At 44.1% G+C, this 12,852-nt stretch overlaps 1 protein-coding gene across 7 annotated transcripts in view; it reads right to left on the bottom strand.

The window, feature by feature from the left end:
* Nucleotides 1–8,323, bottom strand: part of SNRK (SNF related kinase) — a 66,416-nt gene extending 58,093 nt beyond the window's left edge. For 2 of the 7 annotated variants that reach the window (XM_043885551.1, XM_043885556.1), the window contains exon 1: nucleotides 8,163–8,292. The gene's annotated coding sequence lies outside the window, so the exon portion shown is untranslated. Of the gene's footprint in view, nucleotides 1–5,015; nucleotides 5,066–7,383; nucleotides 7,523–8,032; nucleotides 8,093–8,162 lie in introns of those variants that run through there. The other 5 variants (XM_043885552.1, XM_043885549.1, XM_043885554.1 and 2 more) reach the window with 5 other exon arrangements.
* Between the last annotated feature and the right edge of the window lie 4,529 nt (nucleotides 8,324–12,852).

The raw sequence follows: 12,852 nt of genomic DNA, 5'->3' as shown, positions 1-12,852 counted from the left end.
TCATATTGCTGGCACCACAGATTACTTTTCTGAAAAGCAATTTGGCAATACCTGTATTAAAAGCCTTAAAATTGTTAATATCCTTCATTTAATAATCTTACTAATAGATTTATGGCTTAAAGAAATAGACAAATATTTAGTCACAATGTTCAGGGACATTTATATGTGAAAAAAAAAAGATCAGAAATAACCAAATGGTCTACAATAAGGAACCAGCATGCTAACACAAGACTATGCTGCTATATTTTGAATCTATTCAATCTCATGGGAAATTGTCACAACAAAATGTTAAGTAAAAAAATTCACACACTAAATTTCATGGCTTGGGAATCCCAAATTTTTTTAAAACATATAATCTGCCTGCATATATACTTAAAAAAAATGTTAAAATTACAGATTTTTTTCTCTTTATGCTTTTCTGTTCTTTTCAAATTTTTAGCAGTGAATATGTGCTGCCTTTATAATCTAGGAAAGACAGAAGTTACTAAAATTTTGAATTTCTGTACATAATTATTCATTCAACTTACTTTTCAATTGACACCAAAGAAATAAACCAATTTCCCTGAAATATATGTATATTTATATAATCTTAATAAACACACATACTCAATGAAATATTCTGCCTCCTTTGAGGGACAAAGTATGCAATTCCTTCAGGCTAAGGAAGGAACAGGAACACTGAGTCTAATTTTTTATTAGCAAATATTTCAGCCCTAATTGTGGGGGATGAATTATGGGGGACAATACAGTCCCCCAGTCCTTTAGAATCTTACAAATAAGTTATCTACATACAAAAAGATAATTATCCGAGATGGCTGGATAGCACCACCATCTCAACAGACACGAGTCTGAGCAAACGGAGGGAGGCAGTGATGGACAGCGAAGCCTGGGTGCTGCAGTCCCTGGGCCTGCAAAGAGCTGGCCACGACTGAGGGACTAAGAAAACCGGGGCAAGTTACGTCAAAGGAAGGGCAAAGGATACTAAAGCCAGGACCCCCAAGGACGGGGCAGCCCACAGATCAGGCCTCAGCCCTCACTAGGAGCAGTGGGACACCCTTTCTGGAAATAGGAGAAACGGACAGCAGGGTACACATGGCCGTGTGGGGTGAAGTCAGGCCGGTGGGCAAAGTGAGATGATAAATGTAACAGGGTGAGGAAGGCTGATCCCGAAAACTACCTAGTGGTTCACCATTTAGGGAACTGTGATGAACTCTCAGTCTCTCAACATCAATGGAAAACTTGCTAAACTAAATTCACCACATTATCTTCGAATTGTACTTTAGATTAATTCAAGTGTCATCAAAGAGTTAAAAATGCACAGAAGCAGCTTCACATCACAGAGCTGATGTGAGGCCTCAAAAGAAAGGAAAACTCTAGGTTTAAACATGAAAGCAACAGAAGAATAAGGTCATTAGAAAATTTAAACCAATTATAAAAGTTGAGTGTTCACCTTAAGATTCCATAAAATACCAATTTTTGTCTTGACTTACTGGATTCTCTCATTATTACCCATACTACTTTCCTAAAAACCTACTAACTTATAACTAAACAGGTTTACAGGTTTATATAGAAATGAGTCTTACAGCAAAACCACAGTTAACATTTCTTTTCATTGTCTCATTTCAAGTTTTAAAAATATCTTTCACTGCCACAACTGCCCATTTGAGAAGTTTACTTTTGTTTAAATGCAGGTTTCAAAAAGAGTAAACAATTAAAAAAAAAAAAAAGAACAAATTAACTACTGGGAATCTATGTATGCACTGAATTCTTTACATTTGTTCTACAATTTATTCCTTACCATCAGGAATGTGATGGAAGTACCATACCCATTTTATATAAGAGAGGACGATCAAACAGGATAAAGTCTTTCTATGTCCCAGTCCTACGTCCAGCTAAGAGCTGCCTGAGTTGACTCCTGAGTCCTGTATTTTTTCGTGCAATAATACAATGCCTCCCCACTTTGATCTGGATCTTTCGAACTCCCAGGAAAACAACAGCACTAAAATAAATCTATTCTGACAATTGTGTTTTTCCTCCAATTCTGACCCAGCCATCAACTAACAAGAGTGCCACCAAGGACTCACCTAATAAACATTATTAACAAACAATTCCATTAAGAACTTTTTGAAATGTTTAGAACTACAGTTTGAGAAAGGAAACAACAGGCAAATAACCATTCAAAAGACAGACTGAGAATTACTGGTCATCTAAAAGTGCACCTTGGCACCTTGGAAAAAACTTCACCTTTACAGTTTGTATACAATTTTGTTATGGCAAGATTTCTCCCCAATGGCACAGAACAGTCAACACCAAGCAAATCATTTAAGTACAATTTAAGAAGGTTTTATTTTCTGCTTTAAAAAATTTATCCTTACCCAAACTACAATTTTAATGTACTTTGCAAATTACATTCTCTCCAATTGTTTCTAACAAAGCATCTTCCTTCACAAGAGGATTAGCAAATACTCATAAAAGAGGAGAACAAAGGATCAGATCATGTCTTGAAACACTAGATTGACTATTGTCATTCTACACGTCTTCTGTAGTACTCATAATGCTTTATACCAATAAGAGAGAATTGTTTAACCTGCAGAAAATGAGATAGAACACAAAGCTTAACTCTTAAATTCAATCGCTTAACTTTTGTCTACTATTAAAAAAATTACTGTGCAATATTTGGACTACTTAAGAGACCCATAAATATGGCACACTCTAAGCTTCATAACTTGTCCAATGAATATTTGTTAGTCTAGTGTCCTAGATCTAAAATGAACTTTACCTACATACCTTACACCATCTGAGTGAAACCTACATTACCTAAAATATACTCTCCTTAACACAAAAGAACCAATGTGTCTAAATATTAAACCCAGTTAGATATACTATTTAAACATTTTCCCCTATCTATGCAATATGAAGACAATATAATGACCTAAGAGATAAGTCTGTACACAGAAGGGGAGGGAACATCAGAGAAGAGCTGGGACAGCAACCTAAGCGTCACATTTCAAAGTGCCGCAGAGCCAAATTTTCTCGTCTAAACCACAGAGGTGCACATTAAAAATTATCAAAATTCATTTACTCAGCAAACATGAGGAGCAGCATCATAGCATAAAAGAGTACCACAGGACTTGGGGCCCAAGGAGATATTCCACTTCTGTCAACAGGCATGTCTTTGTCTATAACACAAAGATAAGCACCACCTGGGACAATCATGAAAGCAAAAGGCGATAATACACATTAGCAATGTGTCAGTGGGATTAAAATCACCCAGATTTTTTCCCCCAGCTTTTCACAACTGGCTTCCCTTTCAGAGAGTCTGACATCTGAGAGGAGCTGTATACTAAGTTCCCCATCTTACTGTGACATCCTCAGCCTCACCCTTCACTGGCCCAGAACACTACCCCTCAAGGCCTGCACTGGATATAACAGGAAGGCCACTGCCCTACGCTGTTTACACCTCTCACTGGAAGGCTGGAAGAGGTGTTCTTTCCCCTAAATCTGCCTTTGGGAGTTCACAGGAGGCATCTCAGAGACATTATTCTGTTTAAGTTAAGAACTGAGATTGGCTGAGGGGGAAAAGCGGCCTTAGCGTGACTGGGACAGTAACCCACACGGAGCCCAGGGTGTGAGACAAGGTGAGAGATCGGCGGGGAAGGACCGGACACCCGAAGGTCCTTGTGTCCCTGCGCGTGAGTGGATGCTGCCCACATCTGGCCGGCCTCTGCCATGCCTCAGGGCCAGCACAGAGGCCACCACCCAGACCAGCGCCTCTCCCTCCCCTCCCATCCGCCTGCACACCAGCTCCTGGGCACTCTCACAGCACTATGCCCTCTTCCATCACGGCCTGTGTCACAGTTGTGGTTATATAATTATTTGTGTGATTATGTGATTAATAATCTGTATCCCCCACTAGACTACATGATAAATTCAGGCCGCGTAACACACATGTCTGCTTTATTCAGCTCTGCATCCCTGGGCCCGCCGAGTATAGCATCTGCCTGAAATATATAGATACACTTTATTAAATGAACAAATGAAAGCTGGCACCAAGAAGCCAAGGAAGAATCCTGAGCAGGGGAATGGCAATCAGAGATGACAGCTGAGCAAACCACTCTGGCAGCAAAGTGAAGATCACATTGGAAGGGGAAGACTAGAGCCTGAACACAGGTGAGGAGACTAGTGAAAAATGTTTCCAGAAAAGTGATGAAAGACTTAAAAACAAGGGCAGCCTGAGTCTGGGCAGTGATGAGGAGGATGTAACAGAGGAGACGCGCTTGGGAAGTAGAATCCAGAAGCTCAATGCACAGGGGGCAAAGCACAGACAGGAATCTGAAATGACTCTAGTGGAGACTGGTAGCAGGTGGGGAACTGACTCACACCAGGAATACAGGACGGCAACAAACATCTCCTGAGCATCTTTTCTAGAGTGGAAGATCTGCCTCTAGCTCTGGGATTCTATAAATGAGAAGCCATTTCTATCCAACCCCTTGGGATAAAATGGGTATGGTGTCCATTAATGGGTAGCAAACTACAGTTCAGATCTTTCACATTTCTTCACCAGGACATTTCTTGGGTACACCGACTACGTATGAGGCATAACACTTGGTCTGGGGATACAGCAATCAAAGAAGAGGCATCTCTGCCTCCAAGGAGCTGACAGTCTTCTGGGTTTGAGACAGGTAACTGCATGAGAAACTGAGGCCAGTGAGGCTATGATTTGACCAGTTACATGTCCTGTAACCTGCATTTCTGGAGCACTGATTTCATAACTCCCATCACATTTCAGGCCAACATGTAGTTGAGGGCTTATGTGCTGGGACATTCAGATGGACACCCCTCCTCCCAATCTTGCTTTGAGCCTGGAGACACTCGAGAACTGAAAACATGGTGCATGGGCAGCCAGTGCCCTCCAACTCTGAAGTCGCTGCTGTGGTCACAGGGCAGCAGTCTGGGGAACAGACACAACCAGGAAGGAGGGGGAGAGAGGCCTGCCTGGTCAGCAAAGAGCCTACCTGAGCAGAGGCCAAACGCTGCAGGTGCCAAAGTAGAATCTCAGGAGGCTCTGGAAGTAACGGCAGAGAAATAAACATTCAGGGAAGGTAGAGCAGGAATCCTCTTTAGTCAGGTTCCTCCCCTTCCACCAGCAAGAAATGGTTCCCCACGGGATGGAAGGCCTCAACCCAAAGCAGATACACAGGAAAACAAGATGAGGAAATGATCTGCAGTGAGAATAACACAGCTCCAGATTATCCAGACCAGACAACGCATTTCCAGCGCTCACTCATGAGGTCATTCAATCTGAGAGGTTTTATACTGGCCACTTCCAAACTAAAGCAAAATACCAAAATCCCCTTCAACCCCAAACCTACTGCCCTTCTCTGCCCCCTTCCTTTCCACAGCCTTAAAAAAACAAAAACAGCTGCACAGTCTCTACCTCCTCAGCTTCCTTTCACCCACTTGGATCTAAATTATTTCTCCACCATCTGACCTTGTCTTTTCAACCTCCCTAAACCCTTGGAGCCCTTTCCCCTTTTCTCTGCCTGGAAACTCTACCTTGTCCAGGACTGGTTCAACCATCGCCTTCTCTGTGAGGCATTCCCCAGTCAAATTGCCCAGGGGTTTTGCCTATGCCTCATCACAGTATTTGATCCTACTGTCATTGTTTACCTCAGTGTAAACATAATTCACAATAGCCTGAAAGACAGGAACTCATTTTTATTCACTTTTCTATTGCCACCCTCTAACCCAGGGCCCCCAAAGTAGACAAAGGCTCCATGAATAAATGATCAGAAGTTTAGTTTACCTTCAAAACTGCTACAAACAACTCAACTCTTCCACCTAAATTGCTCTAAGAATAGACTTGCATACACACACACACACACACTAGGAAGTATCTATATTCTGAATAATCAGTTTTCTCATAACAGCATTTTGGCTAGAAACTCTAAATTTTGGTGGTTAAGCAAACAGCTGGCATGCAGTAAAATCAATTCTTTAGAGTTCCTCATCTACGTTTTTTATTCCTAAAATTCTAACCATGTGGAAAGTGCACCTTTTTCCTGGGCAGTGTAATGAATTCTTAGGCTCAGAAAACCTGCTTCAGAGAAGCAACTAAGCCTTATTTATACCAATGCTTAGAACCTGAGCTGCTCAATAGCTCCAAAAAAAATTTTTTTCCTTCTATTTAGTTTCACTTTCTATATGAAACACCCATAGTAAAGTTTAGACACACAATATTTCCTGCAACCAGTAAAAATATCTGAAAGCCCTTCAATTTTAATACGGACATTCAAAAGCCTTCATTTTAAGATTATGGGATTACATTTGAACCTTAACGGCCCAATGTTTACTTCTGTTCTAGAAAAACAAAAATTACGTAACTTCTCAGTCCTTGTATGTTTTCTACAAATGTATCTTACTGCAATAACACAGAAAAACTTACTCAGAAGAGCAGAGAAAAAAGGAAAAAAAGTGAAAATAACTTTTCTATACTACAGAAAACAAACAAACAAACAAAAACCTGATTGTGCAAATTTAAAAAAAAAATAGAAAGGTGGCAAAGTCCCCTGCCAGGAAAACCTTAAAGATGGAGAAATAAGAAAAGTTAACTCCATGCACCTGACTTTCAATTACTATACTGCTTCAGTAAGTGACTTGCCTCAATAAGTGACCTTGGGAATGTCATGTCATTTCTCTCATTTTTAGTTCTGTAAAATGGGAATGTCATCTGTTTTCCTACCTGAGACAATTGGTCGAATAAAAGAACGAATGTGATTTTTTTTTTTTTTTTGAAGAAACTTGTCTAATTAGTTTGCTTTAATCACCACTAGTACAGTACATTCCTCTTCAGGAATCCAATTCCAAGAAAAATATTTAAGCAGACGTTGAGGACAGATTTCCTTAAGGGAATGATTTTATAAATCTGGAGAGCAATGTAACAAGATTATAAATTAACAAATTGATTACATAAGCCTTGACAACCTCAGGCTTTAAAGTACACTGATGCACATTCTGATAAATTAGACTGATTTGGGACTAGCGCCTCAACCCCATACAAGAAACCCAAACTGAGGCATCTGGTGTTTGATAGGAATCAGGTGGAATCTGATCAAGACGCGGAACATTTGCAGTTCCATTACCTGCTAGCCACGCTTCACCTTTCACCATAAAACGTGAAACGCATTAAGTCAGCTTTACCACCTGCTCCTAAGATTGTGAAAATGTACTCAATTAAATGGAAGGGGGGGAAGTAACTAGATAATGTGAAAAATCGTATACCCTTAGACGTCCAGAAGCTGAAGAATCCTACTGCCAAATGCCCCCTCACCCCTCCAAATACTGGACTTGAACCGAACTCACTATACAGCTATCGAATTTTACCTGACCCAACTGTTAAGAACAGCACAGCTCCAGGAACCCCACTCAGGATAAAAGGCTGTCACTTTCCTGGATCCCAAGTCCAAGCAAACGGAAGGAAGGGTTTTGTAAAACGGTCCAGAAAGGAATCAACAGGCGATGACTATGGAAAAGAACGGAGGTTTTCCAATCAAAAATTCTAGTTGTCCCTCGGGAACGACACTGCTCCTCCTTCCTTACCCCGATGCCCTTTCTCTACAGACAATATCCCCATTCTATTGTACGACTGCAGTTTTAGCAAGAAATCCCCTTGCTGCGCCAGATCTCCAGATTCTTTTGAAAAAGAAAAACACCTTTAGTGAGGAAAACACCGTACGAGAGAACCTGGGCGCGGGGAGCCGCGGGCGCCGCACTCGGCCCGCTCCGGGGCGGGGCGCGGGGATGCGGGCGCCTCCCGAGGTGCCGCAATCCCGCCGCGGCCGCAAGGGCAGGGCCTCGGGGCGCCCGTGGCCGGCCGCCGCAATGCCCGCTCCCATGCGGGCCCCGCTGCCGCCCGCTGCCTGCCGCCAGGCCATCAGGCCGCACCGCCGCCGCGCGGAGTCCGGGCCGCCGCAGCCAGCGGCCCGCGTCCTCCCGGGCCCGCGACGCGGGGAGCGCGGAGCGCGCAACTTACTTTCCGCCTGCGGCGGGCGCTCGGGCCCCGGCGCCCAGCCCGGCAACCGCTGAGGCCACTCGGCGGCGGAGGCTAGCCCGTCCCCCTCCCACGGCCGCCGCTCCCGGCTGCACTGCGCGCTCGCCCCTACCTCAGCAAGCAGGCGGGCTTCCGTCCGCAGCGGCCGCGGCGCCGACAACTCCCTCCCGGCCGCCGAATCCCCGCACCCAGCACTAATCATAATACCAAGCGGGCAGCCGGCCGCGGGGAGGGGGTGGGGGACCGAGATGCGCCTGCGCGGGACGCGCGTCATTGTGACGCGGTCGCCGGGGCGGGGCCGCGGCGAGGGCGGGGCGGGGCGCACCTGCGGGCTCCGGCGCGCGAGCTGCTGCAGGGCATCCTGGCAGCGCCCCGACCCCGGCGAGTCTGGGCTGCGGCTGGCGGTAGGAAGCGGGCGAGGCGCCCGAGCGAGAGCAAGCTGATGGAGGAGGAAGCACTAGGGCCACGGGACAATGGCCCAGAAAGTAGCCGAGCCGTGGCGGAAATCGGAGGGAAGGGACCGGGTCCCCACGGGACTCTGCGTCTGGGGGCGGGGGTCTTCACCCGTCTAAAGGTTCACCCCCATCTCCCGCCCAGGTTTAAACAAAGAGCGGGAAAAAAATATACGTTCACGAATATACGTACATATTTTTTTTCTCTACAGTTTCTTCTCTGGGAACCCAATTAGAAGGAACTGTTTTGATTTTGTTGCTATTTTTAAAAAAGAGAAAAGCTTAGCATCTGAACACAGCGCTGGCTTTTAAAGGTCAGCAGGAGACCCTTGCCTGGCCAGGGTGCCTCCTCTGGAAAAGCGTGAAAAGGCGAAAGGTCGTGAGAAGTATTAAAGCCTGTGAAGTCAGGGACTCAGAACATGCCGGGCATTAACCGTGCCCCGGATGGTTCAGCGGCATGGTCACCTGGCAGGTGGATCCCAAATGGAGCTTAGCGATGGCCAGAGTGGAGAGTTTGGGAGGGTGGGAGAGAAGGGCAGGCGCTCCCATCTCCTATCCTTGGAAGCTTGGCGCACCATGGAGATTAGCTTCCCTTGCTTTCTGGAAATAAGTGACACGCCAGATGCCAGATTCTCCAACCTGCTTTTCCATTTCGGATTCTCCCAGCCCTCCACCCCTCCCCCAAGAGAAGACCCCTAGCAAAAAAGGGCACAAACTGCTGCGTAGAGAGCGGGGGAGGGGGTGAGCTGTTTAGATGCTCCGAATGTGATTAAATCGACTGGAGGGAAAAAAGAAATCTAGATGGCTTGAGCAATTGTCTCTGCCGACCTGCAAACGTCAGAAGCCTGTTTTTTTTTTTTTTTTTTTTTTTCAGACTGTCTCCTGGGCATCTATTTTGCATGTCCGAAGATGACTGGAAAGCAAGAGTGGATTGTTGGGAGGTACAAACACTCAGAGTAATAAGGGAAGGTTAAAGTTAAGGGGGGCTTCCCAGGTGGCAGGAGTGCTAAAGAACCCGCCTGCCAATGCAGGAGACGCAGTACAGGAAGAGACGCAGGTTCGATCCCTGGGTCAGGAAGGGAGAAGGGAATGGCAACCCACTCCAGTACCCTTGCCTGGAGAATCCCATGGACAGAGGAGCCTGGAGGGCTACAGTCCATGGGGTTGCACAGGGTGGAACAGACTCTGCTCTGTGATGACATGAATGTGAAGGAAATCCAAAAAGAGGGAATATATGTATAAATATAGCTGATTCACTTTGCTGTCTAGCAGAAACACAACAGTGTAAGGCAACTATACTCCAATTTAAAAAAAAAAAACAAAAATAAAATAATTAGAACAGTCTTGCTATGTAAAAGGTATCTAATAAAGGCTTATTATTATTTTAAAAAAGGGGGGGGGTGGTTAAAAGAGGACTCCAAGTTACCCTAACACTCTGGCATGGGGTGATGTCACTGGCTGGGAAAAGCCTTGGGCTATGGGCCTCTGCCCCTCGGGGCTGAGTCGAGGCCCCATCCCTGGGATAACACTGGCTTACAAAGACCTTCAAAGAATCATCTCGCTTTGACACACATTCTAACTCTAGCAGTATGTCCAGCAGGAGCTTGTGGAATTCATTCCTTTGTTGCTGAAAAACAGTGGTGAGGCCTTGCACTTTTCTCCTTAGGAGGGTATCACTATTCAGGGAACCCCATAGCCAAGTAAAGGGGAAAAGATACCATTCTAATGGTCTCCCAAGGGAATGCCAGTGGTTGAAGACCTCCACCACCAGGTCTGTAGCCCCTGAGATAAAGCAATCATCACAAAACAATGTCTTAATAGATAACCCTTGGAAAATACGTAACTCAGGTTTTGAATAAATTCTATAAGGAAAACGGGACACAAGAATAGAAAAACAATAAAAACAAACAAAAAAAGAACAGAATAATACCTTGGTTTAAATAAAGTGGGCTTGAATTCTCTTCCAGAGAAAAGGCTGCAGTCCTGGCCACATGGTGAATCATTTATTCATCTCCGGTGTTTCTTGGGAAGCTGGAGTGCTGCTGGCAAGAACATGACCCATTTTCAGTTCCACACCATCAATGTTGTAACATGATCTGATTATGCTTAGGCAATATTTTTAAATATTCAAGTATAAATATATGATTACTTAACTTTGAATTTAAGCAAATGTGTTCATTGTTAATGAGAACCCCCTTCTTCAGTCTGCCCTGGGGTTTTCCCCAACCCAGACTGCTTTTTTAATGTTAGGTCTTTTTATGGACCTGTAAGAAGCTTTAATTAGATATACAGCACTCCACACAAATGACAAGATGGAGCATGCGGGCTTGGATTACATTCTCTGTGATTCAGATCTCTGAAATAACATAATGCCACTGATTTAGGGAAGTTGCTGTTTATTGGAAGGCAACCAGGGAGATGCTACAAATTAGGTTAAGATGTGAAAAGCAAGCCGATTCATGAAAGAACTGCCATTTTCTTCTTGGGACTATCCCCCTTAAAGCAGCATGTATAACAAGGTTATATCGTCTCTAGATATTGTTAATTTTCATAATATAAAAACATTTCAAATATATTGAAAACAACAGAGACTGAGGATTCATGTATGGTTCAATTTTGAGTTGTGACATTTAATTTTATGATTTCCTTTTGCATATTTAATTAGTCATTTTGTACATTGATACTTGTGCATGTCTGAATCCTGGCTTCATTCCAGTAGGACCAAAATAATACTTCAATGGAATGGCCTGAAGAGTTTCTCAAAGAGTTTCCCTCACTACCCACTTGGCATCCGTTAGCATCCCTAATTCTTTTAGCTCAGATGTTTGTTAAGGCCTGTGCATATGTGTACATGCGTGTGTGTGTATGTGCATGTGTAATATATTCTTGACAGGTGTAAGGAAGGACTGAAAATGCCAGCCCTTAACTCTGCTTCTTTGCAACCTGTGAACTGGGAAACGGCAGACACTGCCTGGTATTGACCACCTGCCCCACCACCAAGAGTTATATGCCCTTGTGGGCAGACTGCTTAACTTTCCATCTGTTTCCTCTGTAAAATGGGAAAGATGGTGATGATAATGATACCTTTCTTATAAGGTGTGTGTAAGCCAGCTGTTCTCCAAGTGTGCCTCCTGGACCAGCAGCAGCAGGTTCTCCTGGGAACTAGACTGAAATGCAAATTCTCCAGCTCTACTCCAGACCTCCTAAATTTAAAACTCGGTGGTTCCTCTGCTTTAAGAAGACTTCCAAGTGAATCTGACATAGGTGAGAGTCTGAGAACCACTATAGATGGGATTAACGGGGTTTATGCATGTTAGTTGCCCAGTCATGTCCAACTCTTTGAGATACCATAGATTGTAGCCCACCAGGCTCCTCTCTCCACAGAATTCTCCAGGCAAGAACACTGGAGGATCTTCCCAACCCAGGGATCAAACCCAGGTCTCCTGCATTGCAGGCAGATTCTTTTCCTGTCTGAGCCACCAGGGAAGTATTAAAATAGTGCTGGCACATGGTAAGTAGTATATTAGTGGATTTTTTTTTAATCAGTGCAATATGATGTTGCCAAGATACAGTTTAATTCAGGCCACAGGAAGGATGCCCATATTCCTCCAAGAAATAAATTCTTAATGCTTAATCTTTTGTCCAAAGACTTTTAACACTGCCTGCCAAACCCTTCATGATCTGGCCCCTGCCTTCTTTTCCTGCTCCTTATCTCCAGGTAAACTGTATCTGTGACCTTCCCAGTTTTCAAAAGGGAAATGCTTTTTCATACCTCCAAGCCTTTGCCCATTCTGTTCCCTCTACCTGGAAATATCACCCACCCCTTTTCTCCACTTCCTATACCTAGTAATCTCCTGAATTCCTACTTACCTTTCAAAACCTCACTTGAGTGTCCAGGCTCATCTGTGGCACCCCCAATCCTGCTCAGTCAGAGCCAGGCCTTCTCTGAACCCATACCTCCTTGCACATGAATATTTATTATTATAGGGTTTCATAACTGCTAACTGTTCCATTTTCTCCCTTTGGATCTCAAAGGAGATCCTTGTCCAGGAGGACAAGGATTTTATTTTATTCAAATTTCTATTCATGCAGCTTAGCACTAATGTAGCAAGTAGGCAGCCCAAGGGCTTAAACTTGGGGCATTTTTTTCCACAGAGGTTCTTTAACAATTTGAACTAGGTGAGAATATTGTTTTTTGGGTTTTTTTGTGTGTGGAGCTGTATCTCGTGGCTTGTGGGATCTTGGTTCCCCAACCAGGAATTGAACCCAGGCCATTAGCAGTGAAACCACAGAGTCTTAATTACTGGACCACCAAGGAATTCCCAAAAACATTTTAAAATTGGAAGATTT

This window comes from Cervus elaphus, chromosome 24 (assembly GCF_910594005.1).
Source record: "Cervus elaphus chromosome 24, mCerEla1.1, whole genome shotgun sequence".
Classification (NCBI taxonomy): Eukaryota; Metazoa; Chordata; class Mammalia; order Artiodactyla; family Cervidae; genus Cervus; species Cervus elaphus.
The sequence above is the reverse complement of the archived record's forward strand: the minus strand, read 5'-3'. Positions and strand labels throughout refer to the sequence as shown.